The sequence below is a fragment of the Oncorhynchus mykiss genome, chromosome 5 (genome assembly GCF_057628025.1).
Source record: "Oncorhynchus mykiss isolate SJ-2025 chromosome 5, ASM5762802v1, whole genome shotgun sequence".
NCBI classification, from domain to species: domain Eukaryota; kingdom Metazoa; phylum Chordata; class Actinopteri; order Salmoniformes; family Salmonidae; genus Oncorhynchus; species Oncorhynchus mykiss.
In genome coordinates this window covers 82,759,156-82,785,339 of record NC_143026.1, presented here as the reverse complement: position 1 = coordinate 82,785,339, position 26,184 = coordinate 82,759,156, and positions in this window count along the sequence as shown.

Genomic DNA, 26,184 nt, shown 5'->3' with positions numbered 1-26,184 from the left:
TGAAGAGACGAGATAAAGCATCAGGCTTGGTGTTCTTAGAGCCCGGACGATAAGAAATCACGAACTCGAAACGAGCGAAAAACAGCGCCCAACGCGCCTGACGCGCATTAAGTCGTTTGGCAGAACGGATGTACTCAAGGTTCCTATGGTCAGTCCAAACGACAAAAGGAACGGTCGCCCCCTCCAACCACTGTCGCCATTCGCCTAGGGCTAACCGGATGGCGAGCAGTTCGCGGTTTCCCACATCATAGTTACGTTCCGACGGCGACAGGCGATGAGAAAAATACGCGCATGGGTGGACCTTGTCGTCAGAGAGGGAGCGCTGAGAAAGAATGGCTCCCACGCCCACCTCTGACGCGTCAACCTCGACAACGAACTGTCTAGAGACGTCAGGTGTAACAAGGATAGGAGCGGATGTAAAACGATTCTTGAGGAGATCAAAAGCTCCCTGGGCGGAAACGGACCACTTAAAGCACGTCTTGACAGAAGTAAGGGCTGTGAGAGGAGCTGCCACCTGACCGAAATTACGGATGAAACGACGATAGAAGTTCGCGAAGCCGAGAAAGCGCTGCAGCTCGATGCGTGACTTAGGGGCGGGCCAATCAATGACAGCTTGGACCTTAGCGGGATCCATCTTAATGCCTTCAGCGGAAATAACAGAACCGAGAAATGTGACGGAGGAGGCATGAAAAGTGCACTTCTCAGCCTTCACAAAAAGACAATTCTCTAAAAGGCGCTGGAGGACACGTCGAACGTGCTGAACATGAATCTGGAGTGACGGTGAAAAAATCAGGATATCGTCAAGGTAAACGAAAACAAAGATGTTCAGCATGTCTCTCAGGACATCATTGACTAATGCCTGAAAGACAGCTGGAGCGTTAGCGAGGCCGAAAGGAAGAACCCGGTATTCAAAGTGCCCTAACGGAGTGTTAAACGCCGTCTTCCACTCGTCCCCCTCCCTGATGCGCACGAGATGGTAAGCGTTACGAAGGTCCAACTTAGTGAAAAACCTGGCTCCCTGCAGGATCTCGAAGGCTGAAGACATAAGAGGAAGCGGATAACGATTCTTCACTGTTATGTCATTCAGCCCTCGATAATCTATGCAGGGGCGCAGAGACCCGTCCTTCTTCTTGACAAAAAAAACCCCCGCTCCGGCGGGAGAGGAGGAGGGGACTATGGTACCGGCGTCAAGAGCTACAGACAAATAATCCTCGAGAGCCTTACGTTCGGGAGCCGACAGAGAGTATAGTCTACCCCGGGGGGGAGTGGTTCCCGGAAGGAGATCAATACTACAATCATACGACCGGTGTGGAGGAAGAGAGGTGGCCCTGGACCGACTGAACACCGTGCGCAGATCGTGATATTCCTCCGGCACCCCTGTCAAATCACCAGGCTCCTCCTGTGAAGAAGAGACAGAGGAAACAGGAGGGATAGCAGACATTAAACATTTCACATGACAAGAGACGTTCCAGGAGAGGATAGAATTACTAGACCAATTAATGGAAGGATTATGACAAACTAGCCAGGGATGGCCCAAAACAACAGGTGTAAAAGGTGAACGAAAAATTAAAAAAGAAATGGTTTCGCTATGATTACCAGAAACAGTGAGGGTTAAAGGTAGCGTCTCACGCTGAATCCTGGGGAGAGGACTACCATCCAGGGCGAACAAGGCCGTGGACTCCCTTAACTGTCTGAGAGGAATGTCATGTTCCCGAGCCCAGGTCTCGTCCATAAAACAGCCCTCCGCCCCAGAGTCTATTAAGGCACTGCAGGAAGCTGACGAACCGGTCCAGCGTAGATGGACCGACAAGGTAGTGCAGGATCTTGAAGGAGAGACAGGAGTAGTAGCGCTCACCAGTAGCCCTCCGCTTACTGATGAGCTCTGGCTTTTACTGGACATGAAGTGACAAAATGACCAGCAGAACCGCAATAGAGACAGAGGCGGTTGGTGATTCTCCGTTCCCTCTCCTTAGTCGAGATGCGGATACCTCCCAGCTGCATAGGCTCAGCTCCCGAGCCGGCAGAGGAAGATGGTAGTGATGCGGAGAGGGGGGCAACGGAGAGCGCGAGCTCCTTTCCACGAGCTCGGTGACGAAGATCAACCCGTCGCTCAATGCGAATAGCGAGTTCAATCAAGGAATCCACGCTGGAAGGAACCTCCCGGGAGAGAATCTCATCCTTTACCTCTGCGCGGAGACCCTCCAGAAGACGAGCGAGCAAGGCCGGCTCGTTCCAGCCACTGGAGGCAGCAAGAGTGCGAAACTCAATAGAGTAGTCTGTTATGGATCGATTGCCTTGACATAGGGAAGACAGGGCCCTGGAAGCCTCCTCCCCAAAAACAGATCGATCAAAAACCCGTATCATCTCCTCCATAAAGTCCTGATACTGGTTAGTACACTCAGCCCTTGCCTCCCAGATTGCCGTGCCCCACTCACGAGCCCGTCCAGTAAGGAGAGATATGACGTAGGCGACACGAGCAGTGCTCCTGGCGTAAGTGTTGGGCTGGAGAGAAAACACAATATCACACTGGGTGAGGAACGAGCGGCATTCAGTGGGCTCCCCAGAGTAACACGGCGGGTTATTGATTCTGGGCTCCGGAGATTTGAAAGCCCTGGAAGTGACCGGTGGATCGAGGCGGAGATGGTGAACCTGTTCTGTGAGGTTGGAGACTTGGGTGGCCAGGGTCTCAACGGCATGTCGAGCAGCAGACAATTCCTGCTCGTGTCTGCCTAGCATCGCTCCCTGGACCCGACGGCTGAGTGGAGAGGATCCGAAGTCGCTGGGTCCATTCTTAGTCGGATTCTTCTGTTACGGTGAGTGAATGAGGACCCAAAAGCGAATTAACTTAAACAGAGCTTCTTTAATAACCAAACATAGGTAGGCTCAGATAGACCGGCAGATTCCGACAGGACAGGACAAGGTTACAGCAAACATGACGATAGTCTGGTTCAGGCATGAAACACAACAAACAAGAATCCGACAAAGACAGGAGCAGAAACAGAGAGAGATATAGGGACCTAATCAGAGGGAAAAAGGGAACAGGTGGGAAAAGGGGTGGATGAGGTAGTCAGAGGAGACAAGGAACAGCTGGGGGAAAGCGGGGGAGAAAAGGTAACCTAATACGACCAGCAGAGGGAGACAGGGTGAAAGGAAAGGACAGAAAGACACAACATGACAATACATGACACCGTGTTACTGCCACAGCTATTTAAAACCTTGTTACTGACACAGCTATTTAAAACCATGTTAGTGACACAGCTATTTAAAACCGTGTTACTGCCACAGCTATTTAAAACCTTGTTACTGACACAGCTATTTAAAACCATGTTACTGCCACAGCTATTTAAAACCTTGTTACTGCCACAGCTATTTAAAACCATGTTACTGCCACAGCTATTTAAGACCATGTTAGTGACACAGCCTTTTAAAACCATGTTAGTGACACAGCTATTTAAAACCGTGTTACTGCCACAGCTATTTAAAACCATGTTACTGCCACAGCTATTTAAAACCATGTTAGTGACACAGCTATTTAAAACCATGTTAGTGACACAGCTATTTAAAACCGAGTTACTGCCACAGCTATTTAAAACCGTGTTACTGCCACAGCTATTTAAAACCGTGTTAGTGACACAGCTATTTAAAACCATGTTAGTGACACAGCTATTTAAAACCGTGTTACTGCCACAGCTATTTAAAACCTTGTTACTGACACAGCTATTTAAAACCTTGTTACTGACACAGCTATTTAAAACCTTGTTACTGCCACAGCTATTTAAAACCGTGTTAATGACACAGCTATTTAAAACCTTGTTAATGCCACAGCTACTTAACCTTGTTACTGACGCAGCTATTTAAAACCATGTTACTGCCACAGCTATTTAAAACCCTGTTACTGCCACAGCTACTTAACCTTGTTACTGACACAGCTACTTAACCTTGTTACTGACACAGCTATTTAAAACCCTATTGCTGATACAGCTACTTAACCACTTGTTACTGACACAGCTACTTAACCACTTGTTACTGATAAAGCTACTTAACACCTTGTTACTGATCCAGCTATTTCAATCTATATTACTGACACAGCTAATTAAAAACCTTTTGCTGATACAGCTATTTAAAATCCTGTTACTGACGCAGCTACTTAACACCTTGTTACTGACACAGCTACTTAACACCTTGTTACTGACACAGCTACTTAACACCTTGTTACTGACACAGCTACTTAACCTTGTTACTGATCCAGCTATTTCAATCTATATTACTGACACAGCTAATTAAAAACCTTTTGCTGATACAGCTATTTAAAATCCTGTTACTGACGCAGCTACTTAACACCTTGTTACTGACACAGCTACTTAACACCTTGTTACTGACACAGCTACTTAACACCTTGTTACTGACACAGCTACTTAACACCTTGTTACTGATACAGCTACTTAACACCTTGTTACTGACACAGCTACTTAACACCTTGTTACTGACGCAGCTACTTAACACCTTGTTACTGACACAGCTACTTAACACCTTGTTACTGACACAGCTACTTAACACCTTGTTACTGACACAGCTACTTAACACCTTGTTACTGATACAGCTACTTAACCTTGTTACTGATCCAGCTATTTCAATCTATATTACTGACACAGCTAATTAAAAACCTTTTGCTGACACAGCTATTTAAAATCCTGTTACTGATGCAGCTACTTAACACCTTGTTACTGACACAGCTACTTAACACCTTGTTACTGACACAGCTACTTAACACCTTGTTACTGACACAGCTACTTAACACCTTGTTACTGACACAGCTACTTAACACCTTGTTACTGACACAGCTACTTAACACCTTGTTACTGACACAGCTACTTAACACCTTGTTACTGACACAGCTACTTAACACCTTGTTACTGACACAGCTACTTAACACCTTGTTACTGACACAGCTACTTAACACCTTGTTACTGACACAGCTACTTAACACCTTGTTACTGACACAGCTACTTAACACCTTGTTTCTACCACAGCTACTGAAAACCCTGTTAGTGCCACAGCTATTTAAAACCCTGTTACTGCCACGCCTACTTAAAACCATGTTAGTGCCACAGCTGTTTAAAATCCTGTTACTGACGCAGCTACTTAACACCTTGTTACTGACACAGCTACTTAACACCTTGTTACTGACACAGCTACTTAAAACCTTGTTTCTACCACAGCTACTTAAAACCGTGTTACTGCCACAGCTATTTAAAACGCTGTTACTGACAAAGCTACTTAACACCTTATTACTGAAACAGCTATTTAAATCCCTGTTAGTGCCACAGCTATTTAAAACCATGTTAGTGCCACAGCTATTTAAAACCATGTTACTGCAACAGCTATTTAAACCTTGTTACTGACACAGCGACTTAAAACCCTGTTACTGCCATAGCTACTGAAAACCCTCTTACTGCCACAGCTATTTAAAACCGTGTTACTGCCACAGCTATTTAAAACGCTGTTACTGACAAAGCTACTTAACACCTTATTACTGAAACAGCTATTTAAATCCCTGTTAGTGCCACAGCTATTTAAAACCATGTTAGTGCCACAGCTATTTAAAACCATGTTACTGCAACAGCTATTTAAACCTTGTTACTGACACAGCGACTTAAAACCCTGTTACTGCCACAGCTACTGAAAACCCTCTTACTGCCACAGCTATTTAAAACCATGTTAGTGCCACAGCTATTTAAAACCATGTTACTGCAACAGCTATTTAAACCTTGTTACTGACACAGCGACTTAAAACCCTGTTACTGCCATAGCTACTGAAAACCCTCTTACTGCCACAGCTATTTAAAACCATGTTAGTGCCACAGCTATTTAAAACCATGTTAGTGACACAGCTATTTAAAACCTTGTTACTGACACAGCTATTTAAAACCATGTCACTGCCACAGCTGTTTAAAACCATGTTACTGCCACAGCTATTTAAAACCATGTTAGTTGCACAGCTATTTAAAACCTTGTTACTGACACAGCGACTTAAAACCCTGTTACTGCCACAGCTATTTAAAACCTTGTTACTGACACAGCTATTTAAAACCTTGTTACTGACACAGCTATTTAAAACCTTGTTACTGCCACAGCTATTTAAAACCCTATTGCTGATACAGCTACTTAACACCTTGTTACTGATACAGCTACTTAACACCTTGTTACTGACACAGCTACTTAACCACTTGTTACTGACACAGCTACTTAACACCTTGTTACTGATCCAGCTATTTCAATCTATATTACTGACACAGCTAATTAAAAACATTTTACTGACACAGCTACTTAACCTTGTTACTGACGCAGCTATTTAAAACGCTGTTACTGACAAAGCTACTTAACACCTTATTACTGAAACAGCTATTTAAATCCCTGTTAGTGCCACAGCTATTTAAAACCATATTAGTGCCACAGTTATTTATAACCATGTTACTGCAACAGCTTTTTAAACCTTGTTACTGTCACAGCTATTTAAAACCGTGTTACTGCCACAGCTATTTAAAACCATGTTACTGCCACAGCTATTTAAAACCATGTTAGTGACACAGCTATTTAAAACCATGTTAGTGACACAGCTATTTAAAACCGTGTTACTGCCACAGCTATTTAAAACCATGTTACTGCCACAGCTATTTAAAACCATGTTACTGCCACAACTTTTTCAAACCATGTTACTGCCACAGCTACTGAAAACCCTCTTACTGCCACAGCTATTTAAAACCGTGTTACTGCCACAGCTATTTAAAACCTTGTTACTGCCACAGCTACTGGAAACCCTCTTACTGCCACAGCTATTTAAAACCGTGTTACTGCCACAGCTATTTAAAACCGTGTTACTGCCACAGCTATTTAAAACCGTGTTACTGCCACAGCTATTTAAAACCGTGTTACTGCCACAGCTATTTAAAACCATGTTACTGCCACAGCTATTTAAAACCGTGTTACTGCCACAGCTATTTAAAACCTTGTTACTGCCACAGCTATTTAAAACCGTGTTACTGCCACAGCTATTTAAAACCATGTTACTGCCACAGCTATTTAAAACCGTGTTACTGCCACAGCTATTTAAAACCGTGTTACTGCCACAGCTATTTTAAACCTTGTTACTGCCACAACTTTTTAAAACCATGTTACTGCCACAGCTATTTAAAACCATGTTAGTGACACAGCTATTTAAAACCTTGTTACTGACACAGCTATTTAAAACCATGTTACTGCCACAGCTATTTAAAACCTTGTTACTGACACAGCGACTTAAAACCCTGTTACTGCCACAGCTACTGAAAACCCTCTTACTGCCACAGCTATTTAAAACCGTGTTACTGCCACAGCTATTTAAAACCCTGTTACTGCCACAGCTACTGAAAACCCTCTTACTGCCACAGCTATTTAAAACCGTGTTACTGCCACAGCTATTTAAAACCTTGTTACTGCCACAGCTATTTAAAACCTTGTTACTGCCACAGCTATTTAAAACCGTGTTACTGCCACAGCTATTTAAACCCATGTTACTGCCACAGCTATTTAAAACCGTGTTACTGACACAGCTATTTAAAACCTTGTTACTGCCACAGCTATTTAAAACCTTGTTACTGCCACAGCTATTTAAAACCGTGTTACTGCCACAGCTATTTAAAACCGTGTTACTGCCACAGCTATTTAAAACCGTGTTACTGACACAGCTATTTAAAACCTTGTTACTGACACAGCTATTTAAAACCTTGTTACTGACACAGCTATTTAAAACCATGTTACTGCCACAGCTATTTAAAACCTTGTTACTGACACAGCGACTTAAAACCCTGTTACTGCCACAGCTACTGAAAACCCTCTTACTGCCACAGCTATTTAAAACCGTGTTACTGCCACAGCTATTTAAAACCGTGTTACTGACACAGCTATTTAAAACCCTGTTACTGCCACAGCTATTTAAAACCTTGTTACTGACACAGCGACTTAAAACCCATGTTACTGCCACAGCTATTTAAAACCTTGTTACTGACACAGCTATTTAAAACCTTGTTACTGACACAGCGACTTAAAACCCTGTTACTGCCACAGCTACTGAAAACCCTCTTACTGCCACAGCTATTTAAAACCGTGTTACTGCCACAGCTATTTAAAACCTTGTTACTGCCACAGCTATTTAAAACCTTGTTAATGCCACAGCTATTTAAAACCTTGTTAATGCCACAGCTATTTAAAACCATGTTAATGCCACAGCTATTTAAAACCATGTTACTGCCACAGCTATTTAAAACCATGTTAATGCCACAGCTATTTAAAACCTTGTTAATGCCACAGCTATTTAAAACCATGTTACTGCCACAGCTATTTAAAACCATGTTACTGACACAGCTATTTAAAACCATGTTACTGACACAGTTACTTAACCTTGTTACTGACACAGCTATTTAAAACCATGTTACTGCCATAGCTATTTAAAACCATGTTACTGCCACAGCTATTTAAAACCATGTTACTGACACAGTTACTTAACCTTGTTACTGACACAGCTATTTAAAACCATGTTACTGCCATAGCTATTTAAAACCCTGTTACTGCCACAGCTACTGAAAACCCTGTTACTGCCACAGCTATTTAAAACCCTGTTACTGCCACAGCTACTTAACCTTGTTACTGACACAGCTACTTAACCTTGTTACTGACATAGCTATTTAAAACCCTATTGCTGATACAGCTACTTAACCACTTGTTACTGACACAGCTACTTAACACCTTGTTACTGACACAGCTACTTAACACCTTGTTACTGACACAGCTACTTAACACCTTGTTACTGACACAGCTACTTAACACCTTGTTACTGATACAGCTACTTAACCTTGTTACTGATACAGCTATTTCAATCTATATTACTGACACAGCTAATTAAAAACCTTTTGCTGATACAGCTATTTAAAATCCTGTTACTGACGCAGCTACTTAACACCTTGTTACTGACACAGCTACTTAACACCTTGTTACTGACGCAGCTACTGAAACCCCTGTTACTGATACAGCTACTTAACCTTGTTACTGATCCAGCTATTTCAATCTATATTACTGACACAGCTAATTAAAAACCTTTTGCTGACACAGCTATTTAAAATCCTGTTACTGACGCAACTACTTAACACCTTGTTACTGACACAGCTACTTAACACCTTGTTACTGACACAGCTACTTAACACCTTGTTACTGACGCAGCTACTTAACACCTTGTTACTGACACAGCTACTTAACACCTTGTTACTGACACAGCTACTTAACACCTTGTTACTGACACAGCTACTTAACACCTTGTTACTGACACAGCTACTTAACACCTTGTTACTGACACAGCTACTTAACACCTTGTTACTGACACAGCTACTTAACACCTTGTTACTGACACAGCTACTTAACACCTTGTTACTGATACAGCTACTTAACACCTTGTTACTGACACAGCTACTTAACACCTTGTTACTGACACAGCTACTTAACACCTTGTTTCTACCACATCTACTGAAAACCCTGTTACTGCCACAGCTACTTAAAACCTTGTTACTGACACAGCTACTTAAAACGGTGTTACTGCCACAGCTATTTAAAACCCAGTTACTGACACAGCTACTGAAAACCTGGTTTCTACCACAGCTACTGAAAACCCTGTTACCTCCACAGCTATTTACAACCTTGTTACTGACATAGCTACTTAAAACCCTGTTACTGCCACAGCTACTGAAAACCCTCTTACTGCCACAGCTACTGAAAACCCTCTTACTGCCACAGCAACTGAAAACCCTCTTACTGCCACAGCTACTGAAAACCCTCTTACTGCCACAGCTACTGAAAACCCTCTTACTGCCACAGCTACTGAAAACCCTCTTACTGCCATAGCTATTTAAACCCTGTTACTGACGCAGCTATTTAAAACCATGTTTCTGCCACAGGTATTTCAAACCTTATTACTGACACAGCTATTTAAAACCATGTTACTGCCATGGCTATTTAAAACCTTGTTACTGCCACAGCTACTTAAAACCATGTTACTGCCACAGCTATTTAAAACCATGTTAGTGCCACAGCTACTTAACCTTGTTACTGACGCAGCTATTTAAAACCATGTTACTGCCATAGCTATTTAAAACCCTGTTACTGCACAGCTACTGAAAACCTGGTTTCTACCACAGCTACTGAAAAACCTGTTACCTCCACAGCTACTAAAAACCTTGTTACTGACACTGCTACTTAAAACCGTGTTACTGCCAAAGCTATTTAAAACCCTGTTACTGACACAGCTACTGAAAACCCTGTTTCTGCCACAGATATTTAAAACCCGGTTTCTGCCACAGGTATTTTTTAAACCCTCTTACTGCCACAGCTACTTAAAACCTTGTTACTGACACAGCTACTTAAAACCTTGTTACTGCCACAGCTATTTAAGACCCTGTTACTGACACAGCTACTGAAAACCCTGTTACTGCTACAGCTAGTTAAAACCTTGTTACTGCCATAGCTATTTAAGACCCTGTTACTGACACAGCTACTGCAAACCCTCTTACTGCCACAGCTACTGAAAACCCTGTTACTGCCACAGCTACTTAACATCTTATTACTGACACAGCTATTTTAAACCTTGTTACTGCCACAGCTATTTAAAACCATGTTACTGACAAAAGCTAATTAACACCTTGTTACTGCCACAGCTATTTAAAACCCTGTTACTGCCACAGCTATTTAAAACCATGTTAGTGCCACAGCTACTTAACAGCTTATTACTGACACAGCTATTTAAAACCTTTTTACTGACACAGCTACTTAACCTTGTTACTGACGCAGCTATTTAAAACCATGTTACTGCCACAGCTACTTAAAATCGTATTACTGACACAGCTATTTAAAACCATGCTACTGACAAAAGCTACTAAACAGCTTGTTACTGCCACAGCTATTTAAAACCATGTTACTGACAAAAGCTACTTACCACCTTGTTACTGCCACAGCTATTTAAACCCCTGTTACTGCCACAGCTACTGAAAACCCTGTTAGTGCCACAGCTACTGAAAACCCTGTTAGTGCCACAGCTACTGAAAACCCTGTTACTGCCACAGCTATATAAACCCTGTTACTGACAAAGCTACTTAACCTTTTTTCTGCCACAGCTATTTAAAACCCTGTGACTGCCACAGCTAGTTAAAACTCTCTTTCTGCCACAGCTACTGAAAACCCTTTTACTGCCACAGCTACTGAAAACCCTGTTACTACCACAGCTATTTAGAACCCTGTTACTGACAACGCTACTAAACACCTTATTACTGATACTGCTATTTAAAACCCTGTTACTGACACAGCTATTTAATACCATGTTAATGCCACAGATATTTAAAGCCCTGTTACTGACACAGCTACTTAAAACCTTGTTACTGACACAGCTACTTAACCTTGTTACTGACACAGCTATTTAAAACCCTGTAGCTGATTCAGCTACTTAAAACCTTGTTACTGACACAGCTATTTAAATGTATATTACTGACACAACTAATTAAAACCCTATTGCTGATCAGATATTTAAAATCCTGTTAATGACACAGCTACTTAACACCTTGTTACTGACACAACTACTTAAAACCTTGTTAATGCCACAGCTACTGAAACAGCTACTGAAACCCCTGTCACTGCCACAGCTACTTAAAACCTTGTTACTGCCACAGCTACTGAAAACCCTGTTACTGCCACAGCTACTTAAAACCTTGTCACTGACACAGCTACTTAAAACCTTGTTAATGCCACAGCTACTGAAACCCCTGTTACTGATACAGCTACGGAAACCCCTGTTACTGATACAGCTACTGAAACCCCTGTCACTGCCACAGCTACTTAACCTTGTTACTGACGCAGCTATTTAAAACCATGTTAGTGCCACAGCTATCTAAAACCATGTTACTGCCACAGCTATTTAAAACCCTGTTACTGCCACAGCTATTTAAAACCCTGTTACTGCCACAGCTATTTAAAACCCTGTTACTGCCACAGCTACTGAAACCCCTGTCACTGCCACAGCTACTTAACATCTTATTACTGACACAGCTATTTAAAACCATGTTAGTGCAACAGCTATTTAAAACCATGTTACTGCCACAGCTATTTAAAACCATGTTAGTGCAACAGCTATTTAAAACCATGTTATTGCCACAGCTATTTACAACTATGTTACTGCCACAGCTATTTAAAACCATGTTAGTGCAACAGCTATTTAAAACCATGTTATTGCCACAGCTATTTAAAACCATGTTAGTGCAACAGCTATTTAAAACCATGTTACTGCCACAGCTATTTAAAACCATGTTAGTGCAACAGCTATTTAAAACCATGTTACTGCCACAGCTATTTAAAACCATGTTAGTGCCACAGCTATTTAAAACCATGTTATTGCCACAGCTATTTAAAACCATGTTAGTGCCACAGCTATTTAAAACCATGTTATTGCCACAGCTATTTACAACTATGTTACTGCCACAGCTATTTAAAACCATGTTAGTGCCACAGCTATTTAAAACCATGTTATTGCCACAGCTATTTAAAACTGTTACTGCCACAGCTACTTAAAACCTTGTTACTGACACAGCTATTTAAAGTCTTGTTACTGACACAGTTACTTAACACCTTGTTACTGACACAGCTACTTAAAACCTTGTTACTGACACAGCTACTGAAAACCCTGTTAATGCCACAGCTACTTAAAACCTTGTTACTGACACAGCTACTTAATCTTGTTACTGACACAGCTATTTTAAACCTTGTTACTGCCACAGCTATTTAAAACCATGTTACTGACAAAAGCTACTTAACACCTTGTTACTGCCACAGCTATTTAAAACCATGTTAGTGCCACAGCTACTTAACCTTGTTACTGACGCAGCTATTTAAAACCATGTTAGTGCCACAGCTATCTAAAACCATGTTACTGCCATAGCTATTTAAAACCCTGTTACTGCCACAGCTACTTAAAATCGTATTACTGACACAGCTATTTAAAACCATGTTACTGACAAAATCTACTAAACACCTTGTTACTGCCACAGCTATTTGAAACCATGTTACTGACAAAAGCTACTTACCACCTTGTTACTGCCACAGCTATTTAAACCCCTGTTACTGCCACAGCTACTGAAAACCCTGTTAGTGCCACAGCTACTGAAAACCCTGTTAGTGCCACAGCTACTGAAAACCCTGTTACTGCCACAGCTATATAAACCCTGTTACTGACAAAGCTACTTAACCTTGTTTCTGCCACAGCTATTTAAAACCCTGTGACTGCCACAGCTAGTTAAAACTCTCTTACTGCCACAGCTACTAAAATCCCTGTTTCTGCCACAGCTACTGAAAACCCTTTTACTACCACAGCTACTGAAAACCCTCTTACTGCCACAGCTACTGAAAACCCTGTTACTACCACAGCTATTTAGAACCCTGTTACCGACAACGCTACTAAACACCTTATTACTGATACAGCTATTTAAAACCCTGTTACTGACACAGCTATTTAATACCATGTTAATGCCACAGATATTTAAAGCCCTGTTACTGACACAGCTACTTAAAACCTTGTTACTGACACAGCTACTTAACCTTGTTACTGACACAGCTACTTAACCTCGTTACTGACACAGCTATTTAAAACCCTGTAGCTGATTCAGCTACTTAAAACCTTGTTACTGACACAGCTATTTAAATCTATATTACTGACACAACTAATTAAAACCCTATTGCTGATCAGATATTTAAAATCCTGTTAATGACACAGCTACTTAACACCTTGTTACTGACACAGCTACTTAAAACCTTGTTAATGCCACAGCTACTGAAACCCCTGTTACTGATACAGCTACTGAAACCCCTGTCACTGCCACAGCTACTTAAAACCTTGTTAATGCCACAGCTACTGAAAACCCTGTTACTGCCACAGCTACTGGAAACCTTGCTACTGACACAGCTACTTAACCTTGTTACTGACGCAGCTATTTAAAACCATGTTAGTGCCACAGCTATTTAAAACCATGTTACTGCCACAGCTATTTAAAACCCTGTTACTGCCACAGCTACTTAACATCTTATTACTGACACAGCTATTTAAAACCATGTTAGTGCAACAGCTATTTAAAACCATGTTATTGCCACAGCTATTTAAAACTATGTTACTGCCACAGCTATTTAAAACTATGTTACTGCCACAGCTACTTAAAACCTTGTTACTGACACAGCTACTGAAAACCCTGTTACTTCCACAGCTACTTAAAACATTGTTACTGACACAGCTACTTAATCTTGTTACTGACACAGCTATTTAAACCCCATGTTACTGCCACAGCTACTTAAAACCTTGTTACTGACACAGCTACTTAATCTTGTTACTGCCACAGCTATTTAAACCCCTGTTACTGCCACAGCTACTGAAAACCCTGTTACTGCCACAGCTATTTAAAACCCTGTTACTGACAAAGCTACTTAACACCTCGTTACTGACACAGCTACTTAACCTTGTTACTGCCACAGCTTTTTAAAACCTTGTTTCTGCCACAGCTATTTAAACCCCTGTGACTGTCACAGCTACAGTGGGGCAAAAAAGTATTTAGTCAGCCACCAATTGTGCAAGTTCTCCTACTTAAAAAGATGCGAGAGGCCTGTAATTTTCATCATAGGTACACTTCAACTATGACAGACAAAATGAGGAAAAAAAATCCAGAAAATCACATTGTAGGATTTTTAATGAATTTATTTGCAAATTATGGTGGAAAATAAGTATTTGGTCAATAACAAAAGTTTATCTCAATACTTTGTTATATACCCTTTTTTGCAATGACAGAGGTCAAACGTTTTCTGTAAGTCTTCACAAGGTTTTCACACACTGTTGCTGGTATTTTGGCCCATTCCTCCATGCAGCTCTCCTCTAGAGCAGTGATGTTTTGGGGCTGTTGCTGGGCAACACGGACTTTCAACTCCCTCCAAAGATGTTCTATGTGGTCGAGATCTGGAGACTGGCTAGGCCACTCCAGGACCTTGAAATGCTTCTTACGAAGCCACTCCTTCGTTGCCCGGGCGGTGTGTTTGGGATCATTGTCATGCTGAAAGACCCAGCCACGTTTCATCTTCAATGCCCATGCTGATGGAAGGAGGTTTTCACTCAAAATCTCAAGATACATGGCCCCATTCATTCTTCCCTTTACACGGATCAGTCGTCCTGGTCCCTTAGCAGAAAAACAGCCCCAACGCATGATGTTTCCACCCCCGTGCTTCACAGTAGGTATGGTGTTCTTTGGATGCAACTCAGCATTCTTTGTCCTCCAAACACGACGAGTTGAGTTTTTACCAAAAAGTTATATTTTGGTTTCATCTGACCATATGACATTCTCCCAATCTTCTTCTGGATCATCCAAATGCTCTCTAGTAAACTTCAGACGGGCCTGGACATGTACTGGCTTAAGCAGGGGGACACGTCTGGCACTGCAGGATTTGAGTCCCTGACGGCGTAGTGTGTTACTGATGGTAGGTTTTGTTACTTTGGTCCCAGCTCTCTGCAAGTCATTCACTAGGTCCCCCCGTGTAGTTCTGGGATTTATGTTCACCGTTCTTGTGATCATTTTGACCCCACGGGGTGAGATCTTGCGTGGAGCCCCAGATCGAGGGAGATTATCAGTGGTCTTGTATGTCTTCCATTTCCTAATAATTGCTCCCACAGTTGATTTCTTCAAACCAAGCTGCTTACCTATTACAGATTCAGTCTTCCCAGCCTGGTGCAGGTCTACAATTTTGTTTCTGGTGTCCTTTGACAGCCTTTTGGTCTTGGCCATAGTGGAGTTTGGAGTGTGACTGTTTGAGGTTGTGGACAGGTGTCTTTTATACTGATAACAAGTTCAAACAGGTGCCATTAATACAGGTAACGAGTGGAGGACAGAGGAGCCTCTTAAAGAAGAAGTTACAGGTCTGTGAGAGCCAGAAATCTTGCTTGTTTGTAGGTGACCAAATACTTATTTTCCACCATAATTTGCAAATAAATTCATAAAAAATCCTACAATGTGATATTCTGGATTTTTTTTCTCATTTTGTCTGTCGTAGTTGAAGTGTACCTATGATGAAAATTACAGGGCTCTCTCATCTTTTTAAGTGGGAGTACAATTGGTGGCTGACTAAATACTTTTTTGCCCCACTGTATTTAAAACCCTGTTACTGCCACAGCTACTGAAAACCCTGTTACTGCCACAGCTATTTAAAACCCTGTTTCTGCCACAGCCATTTAAAACCCTGTTACTGCCACAGCTATTTAAAACCCTGTTACTGCCACAGGTACTTAAAATCCTGTTGCAGACACAGCTACTTAAAACCTTGTTACTGACACAGCCATTTAAATCCCTGTTAGTGACACAGCTTTTTAAAACCCTGTTAGTGCAACAGCTATTTAAAACCATGTTATTGCCACAGCTATTTAAAACTATGTTACTGCCACAGCTATTTAAAACTATGTTACTGCCACAGCTACTTAAAACCTTGTTACTGACACAGCTACTGAAAACCCTGTTACTTCCACAGCTACTTAAAACATTGTTACTGACACAGCTACTTAATCTTGTTACTGACACAGCTATTTAAACCCCATGTTACTGCCACAGCTACTTAAAACCTTGTTACTGACACAGCTACTTAATCTTGTTACTGCCACAGCTATTTAAACCCCTGTTACTGCCACAGCTACTGAAAACCCTGTTACTGCCACAGCTATTTAAAACCCTGTTACTGACAAAGCTACTTAACACCTCGTTACTGACACAGCTACTTAACCTTGTTACTGCCACAGCTTTTTAAAACCTTGTTTCTGCCACAGCTATTTAAACCCCTGTGACTGTCACAGCTACAGTGGGGCAAAAAAGTATTTAGTCAGCCACCAATTGTGCAAGTTCTCCTACTTAAAAAGATGCGAGAGGCCTGTAATTTTCATCATAGGTACACTTCAACTATGACAGACAAAATGAGGAAAAAAAATCCAGAAAATCACATTGTAGGATTTTTAATGAATTTATTTGCAAATTATGGTGGAAAATAAGTATCTGTTGCAGACACAGCTACTTAAAACCTTGTTACTGACACAGCCATTTAAATCCCTGTTAGTGACACAGCTTTTTAAAACCCTGTTACTGCCAGAGCTTTTTAAACCCTGTTTCTGACGCCTATAGGTTCCCCCTAATTGCGCTAACGCTAGTTATAATTGGCTCACGAAACTTCCTCTAACTTCCTTCATTCTGGACACAGAGACATAAAAAGGGTATCCACAAGTTCATCTGACTCTGGGGAAGTAGATAAAGGGCCAAAATCGTGAAGTATCCCTTTAAAAGCTATCTGACAGACAGGACACAATGTGTGCTTTCTGATGGTGTCAAGTCTAGTTTCCTCAATATTTTGAAAGGTGTACTGCAGGTGACAGTATTCGGACCTGTTAAATTGTACTATTTACAGTCCATTCGGAAAGTATTCAGACCCCTTTACTTTTTCCACATTTTGTTAAATTATAACCTTAATCTACAATGGATTAAATAAAAAAGGAAATGTTCCTCATCAATCTACACACAGTGACCTATAATGAGAAAGCGATAAACAGTTTTGTTACATTTTTGCACATTTATTAAAGATAACAAAATATTAAAACAGTATTCAGACCCTTTGCTATGAGACCCAAAATTGAGCTCAGGTGCATACTGTTTCCCCTGATCATCATTGAGATGTTTCTACAACTTGATTGGAGTCCACCTGTGGTAAACACCTGTGGCACACACCTGTCTATGTAAGGTCCCACGGTCGACAGTGCATGTCAGAACAAAAACAAAGCCATAAGGTTGAAGCAATTTTCCATAGAGCTCAGAGACAGGATTATGTCGAGGCACAGATCTGGGGATGGGTATAAAAAAAAAAGCATAATTGAAGGTTCGCAAGAACACAGTGGCCTCCATCATTCTTCAATGGAAAAAAATTGGAACCACCAAGACTCTTCCTTGAGCTGGCCGCCCGGGGAGTAGGGCCTTGGTCATAGTGGTGACCAAGAACCCGATAGTCACTCTGACAGAACTCCAGAGTTCCTCTGTGGAGATGGGAGGACCTTCCAGCACTCCACCAATCAGGCTTTATGGTGGAATGGCAAGACGGAAGCCACTCCTCAGTAAAAGGCACATGTCAGTCTGCTTGGAGTTTTCCAAAAGACACCTAAAGGACTCTCAGACCGTAAGAAACAAGATTCTCTGGCCTGATGAAACCAAGATTGAACACTTTGGGCTGAATGCCAAGCATTACGTCTGGAGAAAACCAGGCACAACTCATCACCTGGCAAATACAATCCCTACTGTGAAGCATGTTGGTGGCAGCATCATGCTGTGGGGATGTTTTTCAGCAGCAGGGACTGGGAGAGTCAGGATCAACGCAAAGATGAATGGAGCAAAGTACAAAGAGATCCTTGATGAATACCTGCTCCAGAGTGCTCAGGACCTCAGACTGGTGAGAAGGTTGACCTTCCAACAGGACAACAACCCTAAGCACACAGCTAAGAAAATGCAAGAGTGGCTTTGGGTCAAGTCTCTGAATGTCCTTGAGTGGCTCAGCCAGAGCCCGGACTTGAACTCGATCGAACATCTCTGGAGAGACCTGAAAATAGCTGTGCAGCTCCCCATCCAAACTGACAGACCTTGAGAGGATCTACAGAGATGAATGGGAGAAACTCCCCAAATACAGGAATGCCAAGCTTGTAGTGTCATACCCAAGAAGACTCAAGACTGCAATTGCTGCCAAAGGTGCTTCAACAAAGTACTGAGTAAATGGTCTGAATGCTTATGCAGATGTGATATACAGTGCCTTGCGACAGTATTCGGCCCCCTTGAACTTTGCGACCTTTTGCCACATTTCAGGCTTCAAACATAAAGATATAAAACTGTATTTTTTTGTGAAGAATCAACAACAAGTGGGACACAATCATGAAGTGGAACGACATTTATTGGATATTTCAAACTTTTTTAACAAATCAAAAACTGAAAAATTGGGCGTGCAAAATTATTCAGCCCCCTTAAGTTAATACTTTGTAGCGCCAACTTTTGCTGCGATTACAGCTGTTAGTCGCTTGGGGTATGTCTCTAACAGTTTTGCACATCGAGAGACTGAATTTTTTTCCCATTCCTCCTTGCAAAACAGCTCGAGCTCAGTGAGGTTGGATGGAGAGCATTTGTGAACAGCAGTTTTCAGTTCTTTCCACAGATTCTCGATTGGATTCAGGTCTGGACTTTGACTTGGCCATTCTAACACCTGGATATGTTTATTTTTGAACCATTCCATTGTAGATTTTGCTTTATGTTTTGGATCATTGTCTTGTTGGAAGACAAATCTCCGTCCCAGTCTCAGGTCTTTTGCAGACTCCATCAGGTTTTCTTCCAGAATGGTCCTGTAATTTGGCTCCATCCATCTTCCCATCAATTTTAACCATCTTCCCTGTCCCTTCTGAAGAAAAGCAGGCCCAAACCATGATGCTGCCACCACCATGTTTGACAGTGGGGATGGTGTGTTCAGCTGTGTTGCTTTTACGCCAAACATAACGTTTTGCATTGTTGCCAAAAAGTTCAATTTTGGTTTCATCTGACCAGAGCACCTTCTTCCACATGTTTGGTGTGTCTCCCAGGTGGCTTGTGGCAAACTTTAAACAACACTTTTTATGGATATCTTTAAGAAATGGCTTTCTTCTTGCCACTCTTCCATAAAGGCCAGATTTGTGCAATATACGACTGATTGTTGGCCTATGGACAGAGTCTTCCACCTCAGCTGTAGATCTCTGCAGTTCATCCAGAGTGATCATGGGCCTCTTGGCTGCATCTCTGATCAGTCTTCTCCTTGTATGAGCTGAAAGTTTAGAGGGACGGCCAGGTCTTGGTAGATTTGCAGTGGTCTGATACTCCTTCCATTTCAATATTATCGCTTGCACAGTGCTCCTTGGGATGTTTAAAGCTTGGGAAATCTTTTTGTATCCAAATCCGGCTTTAAACTTCTTCACAACAGTATCTCGGACCTGCCTGGTGTGTTCCTTGTTCTTCATGATGCTCTCTGCGCTTTTAACGGACCTCTGAGACTATCACAGTGCAGGTGCATTTATACGGAGACTTGATTACACACAGGTGGATTGTATTTATCATCATTAGTCATTTAGGTCAACATTGGATCATTCAGAGATCCTCACTGAACTTCTGGAGAGAGTTTGCTGCACTGAAAGTAAAGGGGCTGAATAATTTTGCACGCCCAATTTTTCAGTTTTTGATTTGTTAAAAAAGTTTGAAATATCCAATAAATGTCGTTCCACTTCATGATTGTGTCCCACTTGTTGTTGCTTCTTCACAAAAAAATACAGTTTTATATCTTTATGTTTGAAGCCTGAAATGTGGCAAAAGGTCGCAAAGTTCAAGGGGGCCGAATACTTTCGCAAGGCACTGTATATATATATTTTTTAATGAATTTGCAGAACAACCTAAAAATCTGTTTTTAAAAAATAAAAAAATATTTCACCTTTTTATTTAACCAGGTAGGCTAGTTGAGAACAGGTTCTCATTTACAACTGCGGCCTGGCCAAGATAAAGCGAACAAACAACAACACAGAGTTACACATAGAATAAACAAACATGCAGTCAATAATACATAATGGTGAAATAATTACAATATAGCAATTAAATGTGATAGATGTGCAGAAGATGAGTGTGCAAGTAGAGATACTGGAGTGCAAAGGAGCAAAATAAATAACAGTATGGGGATGAGGTAGTTGGATGGGATACTTACAGATGGGCTATGTACAGGTGCAGTGATCTTTGTGTTTTTGCTTCGTCATTATGGGGTATTGTGTGTAGATTGATGATGAAAAAAGAAAAAAACAATTGAATCTATTTTAGAATATGGCTGTAAAGTAACAAAATGATGTGGAATAAGTGAAAGGGTCTGAATACTTTCAGAATGCACTGTCAATAATATTGGTCTGTGTATTCAACCCTGAAATATGAATCTATATGCAGACAATACAGTGTATCGTAATATTAATCTCTATGCCGTTGCAACGACTGTTGATCAAGCTATGTTAGAGCTGCATTCTGATTTTGTTACATTACAGAAAGCCCTTGTTGATTTAAAGCATATACTTAGTGTGGGCCAAACTAAATATGTTGTTCTCTAATTCACAGAATTTTTTCTCAGATGGGCTACATATTCACTCATTGGATGGCTCTGTCATCGAGTGGGTTCCTTCCTATAAATATCTGGACGTTTGGATTGATAAAGATCTAATGTTTAAAAAGCCAACTGATGAGCTAGTTAAAAAGCTAAGATTTAAAGTGGGCTTCTTTTTTGAAATAGATATTGTTGCTCCATCAACAGTAGGAAGTAGATTGTGCAGTCAACTTCCTGACAGTTCTTGACTATGGTGACACAATTTACCAGAATGCAGCAGCCACTACTCTCAAACCACTGGATACCATAGAGCCCTTCACTTTATTACAGGTGGCAGTTTTAATACTCATCACTGTATCCTGTATCAGAAGGTCGGCTGAATCTCAATAAAGTCTTCACTTCATTGCTCCCTTGTTTATTAAGCTCTGCTACAAAAGCTTCCAACATACCTCAGTTCCCTGTTGAAATATAAAAACACGAGATACCAAACCCGTTCGCAGGGTTGGTTAAGTCTTGAGGTCCTGCTTGTCTCCACAAAGTTTGGTAAATACGCCTTTAGTTTTAACGCACCACAGATATGGAATACCTTACAAAACAAATTGCACCTGCATTCCCTGGTGCTGATAGGACAGTTGTAAAACTCTTTTGTTAAATTAGTTTACTGAAGTGTACAATTGTTTCAAGTGACTATTATAACGTGTTGCAATAACCTGATGTAATGTATTTATAGCTGTCTTGTAGTTTTTATATTTTTGTTGTTGTGTTGATGGTTTATCTGTCCTCAGGGCTCTATTACAAATGAGACACTGGTCTCAATTGGGCTCTTCTGAATAAATAAAACTAAATAAAATACATTTGTATTTGCATTTGCTTTAATTGTTTTTTAATTGCCCGATTTAAGAAAATGTATTAATATTCTATGAATCTTTCCGTAAAACATTCTGCTGTGTGTAACATTCCCACCATGCATGACAGATACTGTACTGGAGGTCAGAGAAGTTTCGAGTTTAGTTCTAGATGTACCCTCCTCACACCATCTGATCAACAACCCCTCCCCTCCCTCCCTCTCTTTCTCTGGTAACTCCCTCCCCGAGGGCCAATGTAATTTGGCCTGTGTAGTGAGTGTGCGTCTGTGTGTAGGTGTGCGCATGTGTGTGCTGTGTGTGTGCGCCTACGTGTGTGTATACTGGGCCCCACCTTGGGTAAACCACAGAACAGGTGCAGTGGGTTTCTCAGTGAACCCAGGCAGAATGGCGTGACTAGAGGAGCCAGCTGCAGCAGGGGTGTCGAAAAGAGCTCTCTACCCCTCCGTCCCCACCTCTCTCATATATTGATAGTCTCTTCTCTATTCTCCTTCTCTCTCTCCCTTGCTTTACCCTTCTCTCTCTCCATCCCTCACTTTACCCTTCTCCCTCTCCATCCCTCACTTTACCCTTCTCCCTCTCCATCCCTCACTTTACCCTTCTCTCTCTCCATCCCTCACTTTACCCTTCTCCCTCTCCATCCCTCACTTTACCCTTATCTCTCTCCATCCCTCACTTTACCCTTATCTCTCCATCCCTCACTTTACCCTTATCTCTCTCCATCCCTCACTTTACCCTTATCTCTCTCCATCCCTCACTTTACCCTTCTCTCTCTCCATCCCTCACTTTACCCTTCTCCCTCTCCATCCCTCACTTTACCCTTATCTCTCTCCATCCCTCACTTTACCCTTATCTCTCTCCATCCCTCACTTTACCCTTCTCCCTCTCCATCCCTCACTTTACCCTTCTCCCTCTCCATCCCTCACTTTACCCTTCTCCCTCTCCATCCCTCACTTTACCCTTCTCCCTCTCCATCCCTCACTTTACCCTTATCTCTCTCCATCCCTCACTTTACCCTTATCTCTCTCATCCCTCACTTTACCCTTCTCCCTCTCCATCCCTCACTTTACCCTTCTCCCTCTCCATCCCTCACTTTACCCTTATCTCTCTCCATCCCTCACTTTACCCTTATCTCTCTCCATCCCTCACTTTACCCTTCTCCCTCTCCATCCCTCACTTTACCCTTCTCTCTCTCCACCCCTCACTTTACCCTTCTCCCTCTCCATCCCTCACTTTACCCTTCTCCCTCTCCATCCCTCACTTTACCCTTATCTCTCTCCATCCCTCACTTTACCCTTATCTCTCTCCATCCCTCACTTTACCCTTATCTCTCTCCATCCCTCACTTTACCCTTCTCCCTCTCCATCCCTCACTTTACCCTTATCTCTCTCCATCCCTCACTTTACCCTTCTCTCTCTCCATCCCTCACTTTACCCTTCTCCCTCTCCATCCCTCACTTTACCCTTCTCCCTCTCCATCCCTCACTTTACCCTTATCTCTCTCCATCCCTCACTTTACCCTTATCTCTCCATCCCTCACTTTACCCTTCTCCCTCTCCATCCCTCACTTTACCCTTCTCCCTTTCCATCCCTCACTTTACCCTTATCTCTCTCCATCCCTCACTTTACCCTTATCTCTCTCCATCCCTCACTTTACCCTTCTCCCTCTCCATCCCTCACTTTACCCTTCTCTCTCTCCATCCCTCACTTTACCCTTCTCCCTCTCCATCCCTCACTTTACCCTTCTCCCTCTCCATCCCTCACTTTACCCTTATCTCTCTCCATCCCTCACTTTACCCTTATCTCTCTCCATCCCTCACTTTACCCTTCTCCCTCTCCATCCCTCACTTTACCCTTCTCCCTCTCCATCCCTCACTTTACCCTTCTCCCTCTCCATCCCTCACTTTACCCTTCTCTCTCCATCCCTCACTTTACCCTTCTCCCTCTCCATCCCTCACTTTACCCTTATCTCTCCATCCCTCACTTTACCCTTATCTCTCTCCATCCCTCACTTTACCCTTATCTCTCTCCATCCCTCACTTTACCCTTATCTCTCTCCATCCCTCACTTTACCCTTCTCCCTCTCCATCCCTCACTTTACCCTTATCTCTCTCCATCCCTCACTTTACCCTTATCTCTCTCCATCCCTCACTTTACCCTTATCTCTCTCCATCCCTCACTTTACCCTTCTCCCTCTCCATCCCTCACTTTACCCTTCTCTCTCTCATCCCTCACTTTACCCTTATCTCTCTCCATCCCTCACTTTACCCTTCTCCCTCTCCATCCCTCACTTTACCCTTCTCTCTCTCCATCCCTCACTTTACCCTTCTCCTTCTCCATCCCTCACTTTACCCTTCTCCCTCTCCATCCCTCACTTTACCCTTCTCTCTCTCCATCCCTCACTTTACCCTTCTCCCTCTCCATCCCTCACTTTACCCTTCTCCCTCTCCATCCCTCACTTTACCCTTCTCCCTCTCCATCCCTCACTTTACCCTTCTCCCTCTCCATCCCTCACTTTACCCTTATCTCTCCATCCCTCACTTTACCCTTCTCCCTCTCCATCCCTCACTTTACCCTTCTCTCTCTCCATCCCTCACTTTACCCTTCTCCCTCTCCATCCCTCACTTTACCCTTCTCCCTCTCCATCCCTCACTTTACCCTTCTCCCTCTCCATCCCTCACTTTACCCTTATCTCTCCATCCCTCACTTTACCCTTCTCCCTCTCCATCCCTCACTTTACCCTTCTCTCTCTCCATCCCTCACTTTACCCTTATCTCTCTCCATCCCTCACTTTACCCTTCTCCCTCTCCATCCCTCACTTTACCCTTCTCTCTCCATCCCTCACTTTACCCTTCTCCCTCTCCATCCCTCACTTTACCCTTATCTCTCCATCCCTCACTTTACCCTTCTCTCTCTCCATCCCTCACTTTACCCTTCTCTCTCTCCATCCCTCACTTTACCCTTATCTCTCTCCATCCCTCACTTTACCCTTCTCCCTCTCCATCCCTCACTTTACCCTTATCTCTCCATCCCTCACTTTACCCTTCTCTCTCTCCATCCCTCACTTTACCCTTCTCTCTCTCCATCCCTCACTTTACCCTTTTCTCTCTCCATCCCTCACTTTACCCTTCTCCCTCTTCATCCCTCACTTTACCCTTCTCCCTCTCCATCCCTCACTTTACCCTTATCTCTCTCCATCCCTCACTTTACCCTTATCTCTCTCCATCCCTCACTTTACCCTTCTCCCTCTCCATCCCTCACTTTACCCTTATCTCTCTCCATCCCTCACTTTACCCTTATCTCTCTCCATCCCTCACTTTACCCTTCTCTCTCCATCCCTCACTTTACCCTTCTCCCTCTCCATCCCTCACTTTACCCTTATCTCTCTCCATCCCTCACTTTACCCTTATCTCTCCATCCCTCACTTTACCCTTATCTCTCTCCATCCCTCACTTTACCCTTATCTCTCTCCATCCCTCACTTTACCCTTCTCTCTCTCCATCCCTCACTTTACCCTTCTCCCTCTCCATCCCTCACTTTACCCTTCTCCCTCTCCATCCCTCACTTTACCCTTCTCTCTCCATCCCTCACTTTACCCTTCTCCCTCTCCATCCCTCACTTTACCCTTATCTCTCTCCATCCTTTACCTTTCTCTCTGTGTTTTGATTTTCAAATGTGTCTTCATCTTCTTTCCTTCCAACAGTTATTTCTATAATTTTCCTGTTTCATCTCATCTCCCAGTCTCACTCTATTCCTCTGTCTGGGTGTTGCTCTCTCTCACCCTGACAAGCTTTTCCATTGCCCCTCTAGTATAGTGAGCCTGTAACAGTCTGCAGCACTCTCCTTAGTAACCTCTGAGCCAACCTGCGCACACACAGCCCCTAACCCCCATCACAGGAAGAACTGACATGGTTCAGGGAAGTGACAAACTTCTGCCCTTTAACCACTGAGTCAGTCAGGAATGGATACAGGGACAATTTAGTCCAAAACAATGTGTTTTCTTACGACGTAACCCAGGTGTGTAATGTTTTGAGTGACCGGGTAAACCTTGCTTTAGAGGTAACTGG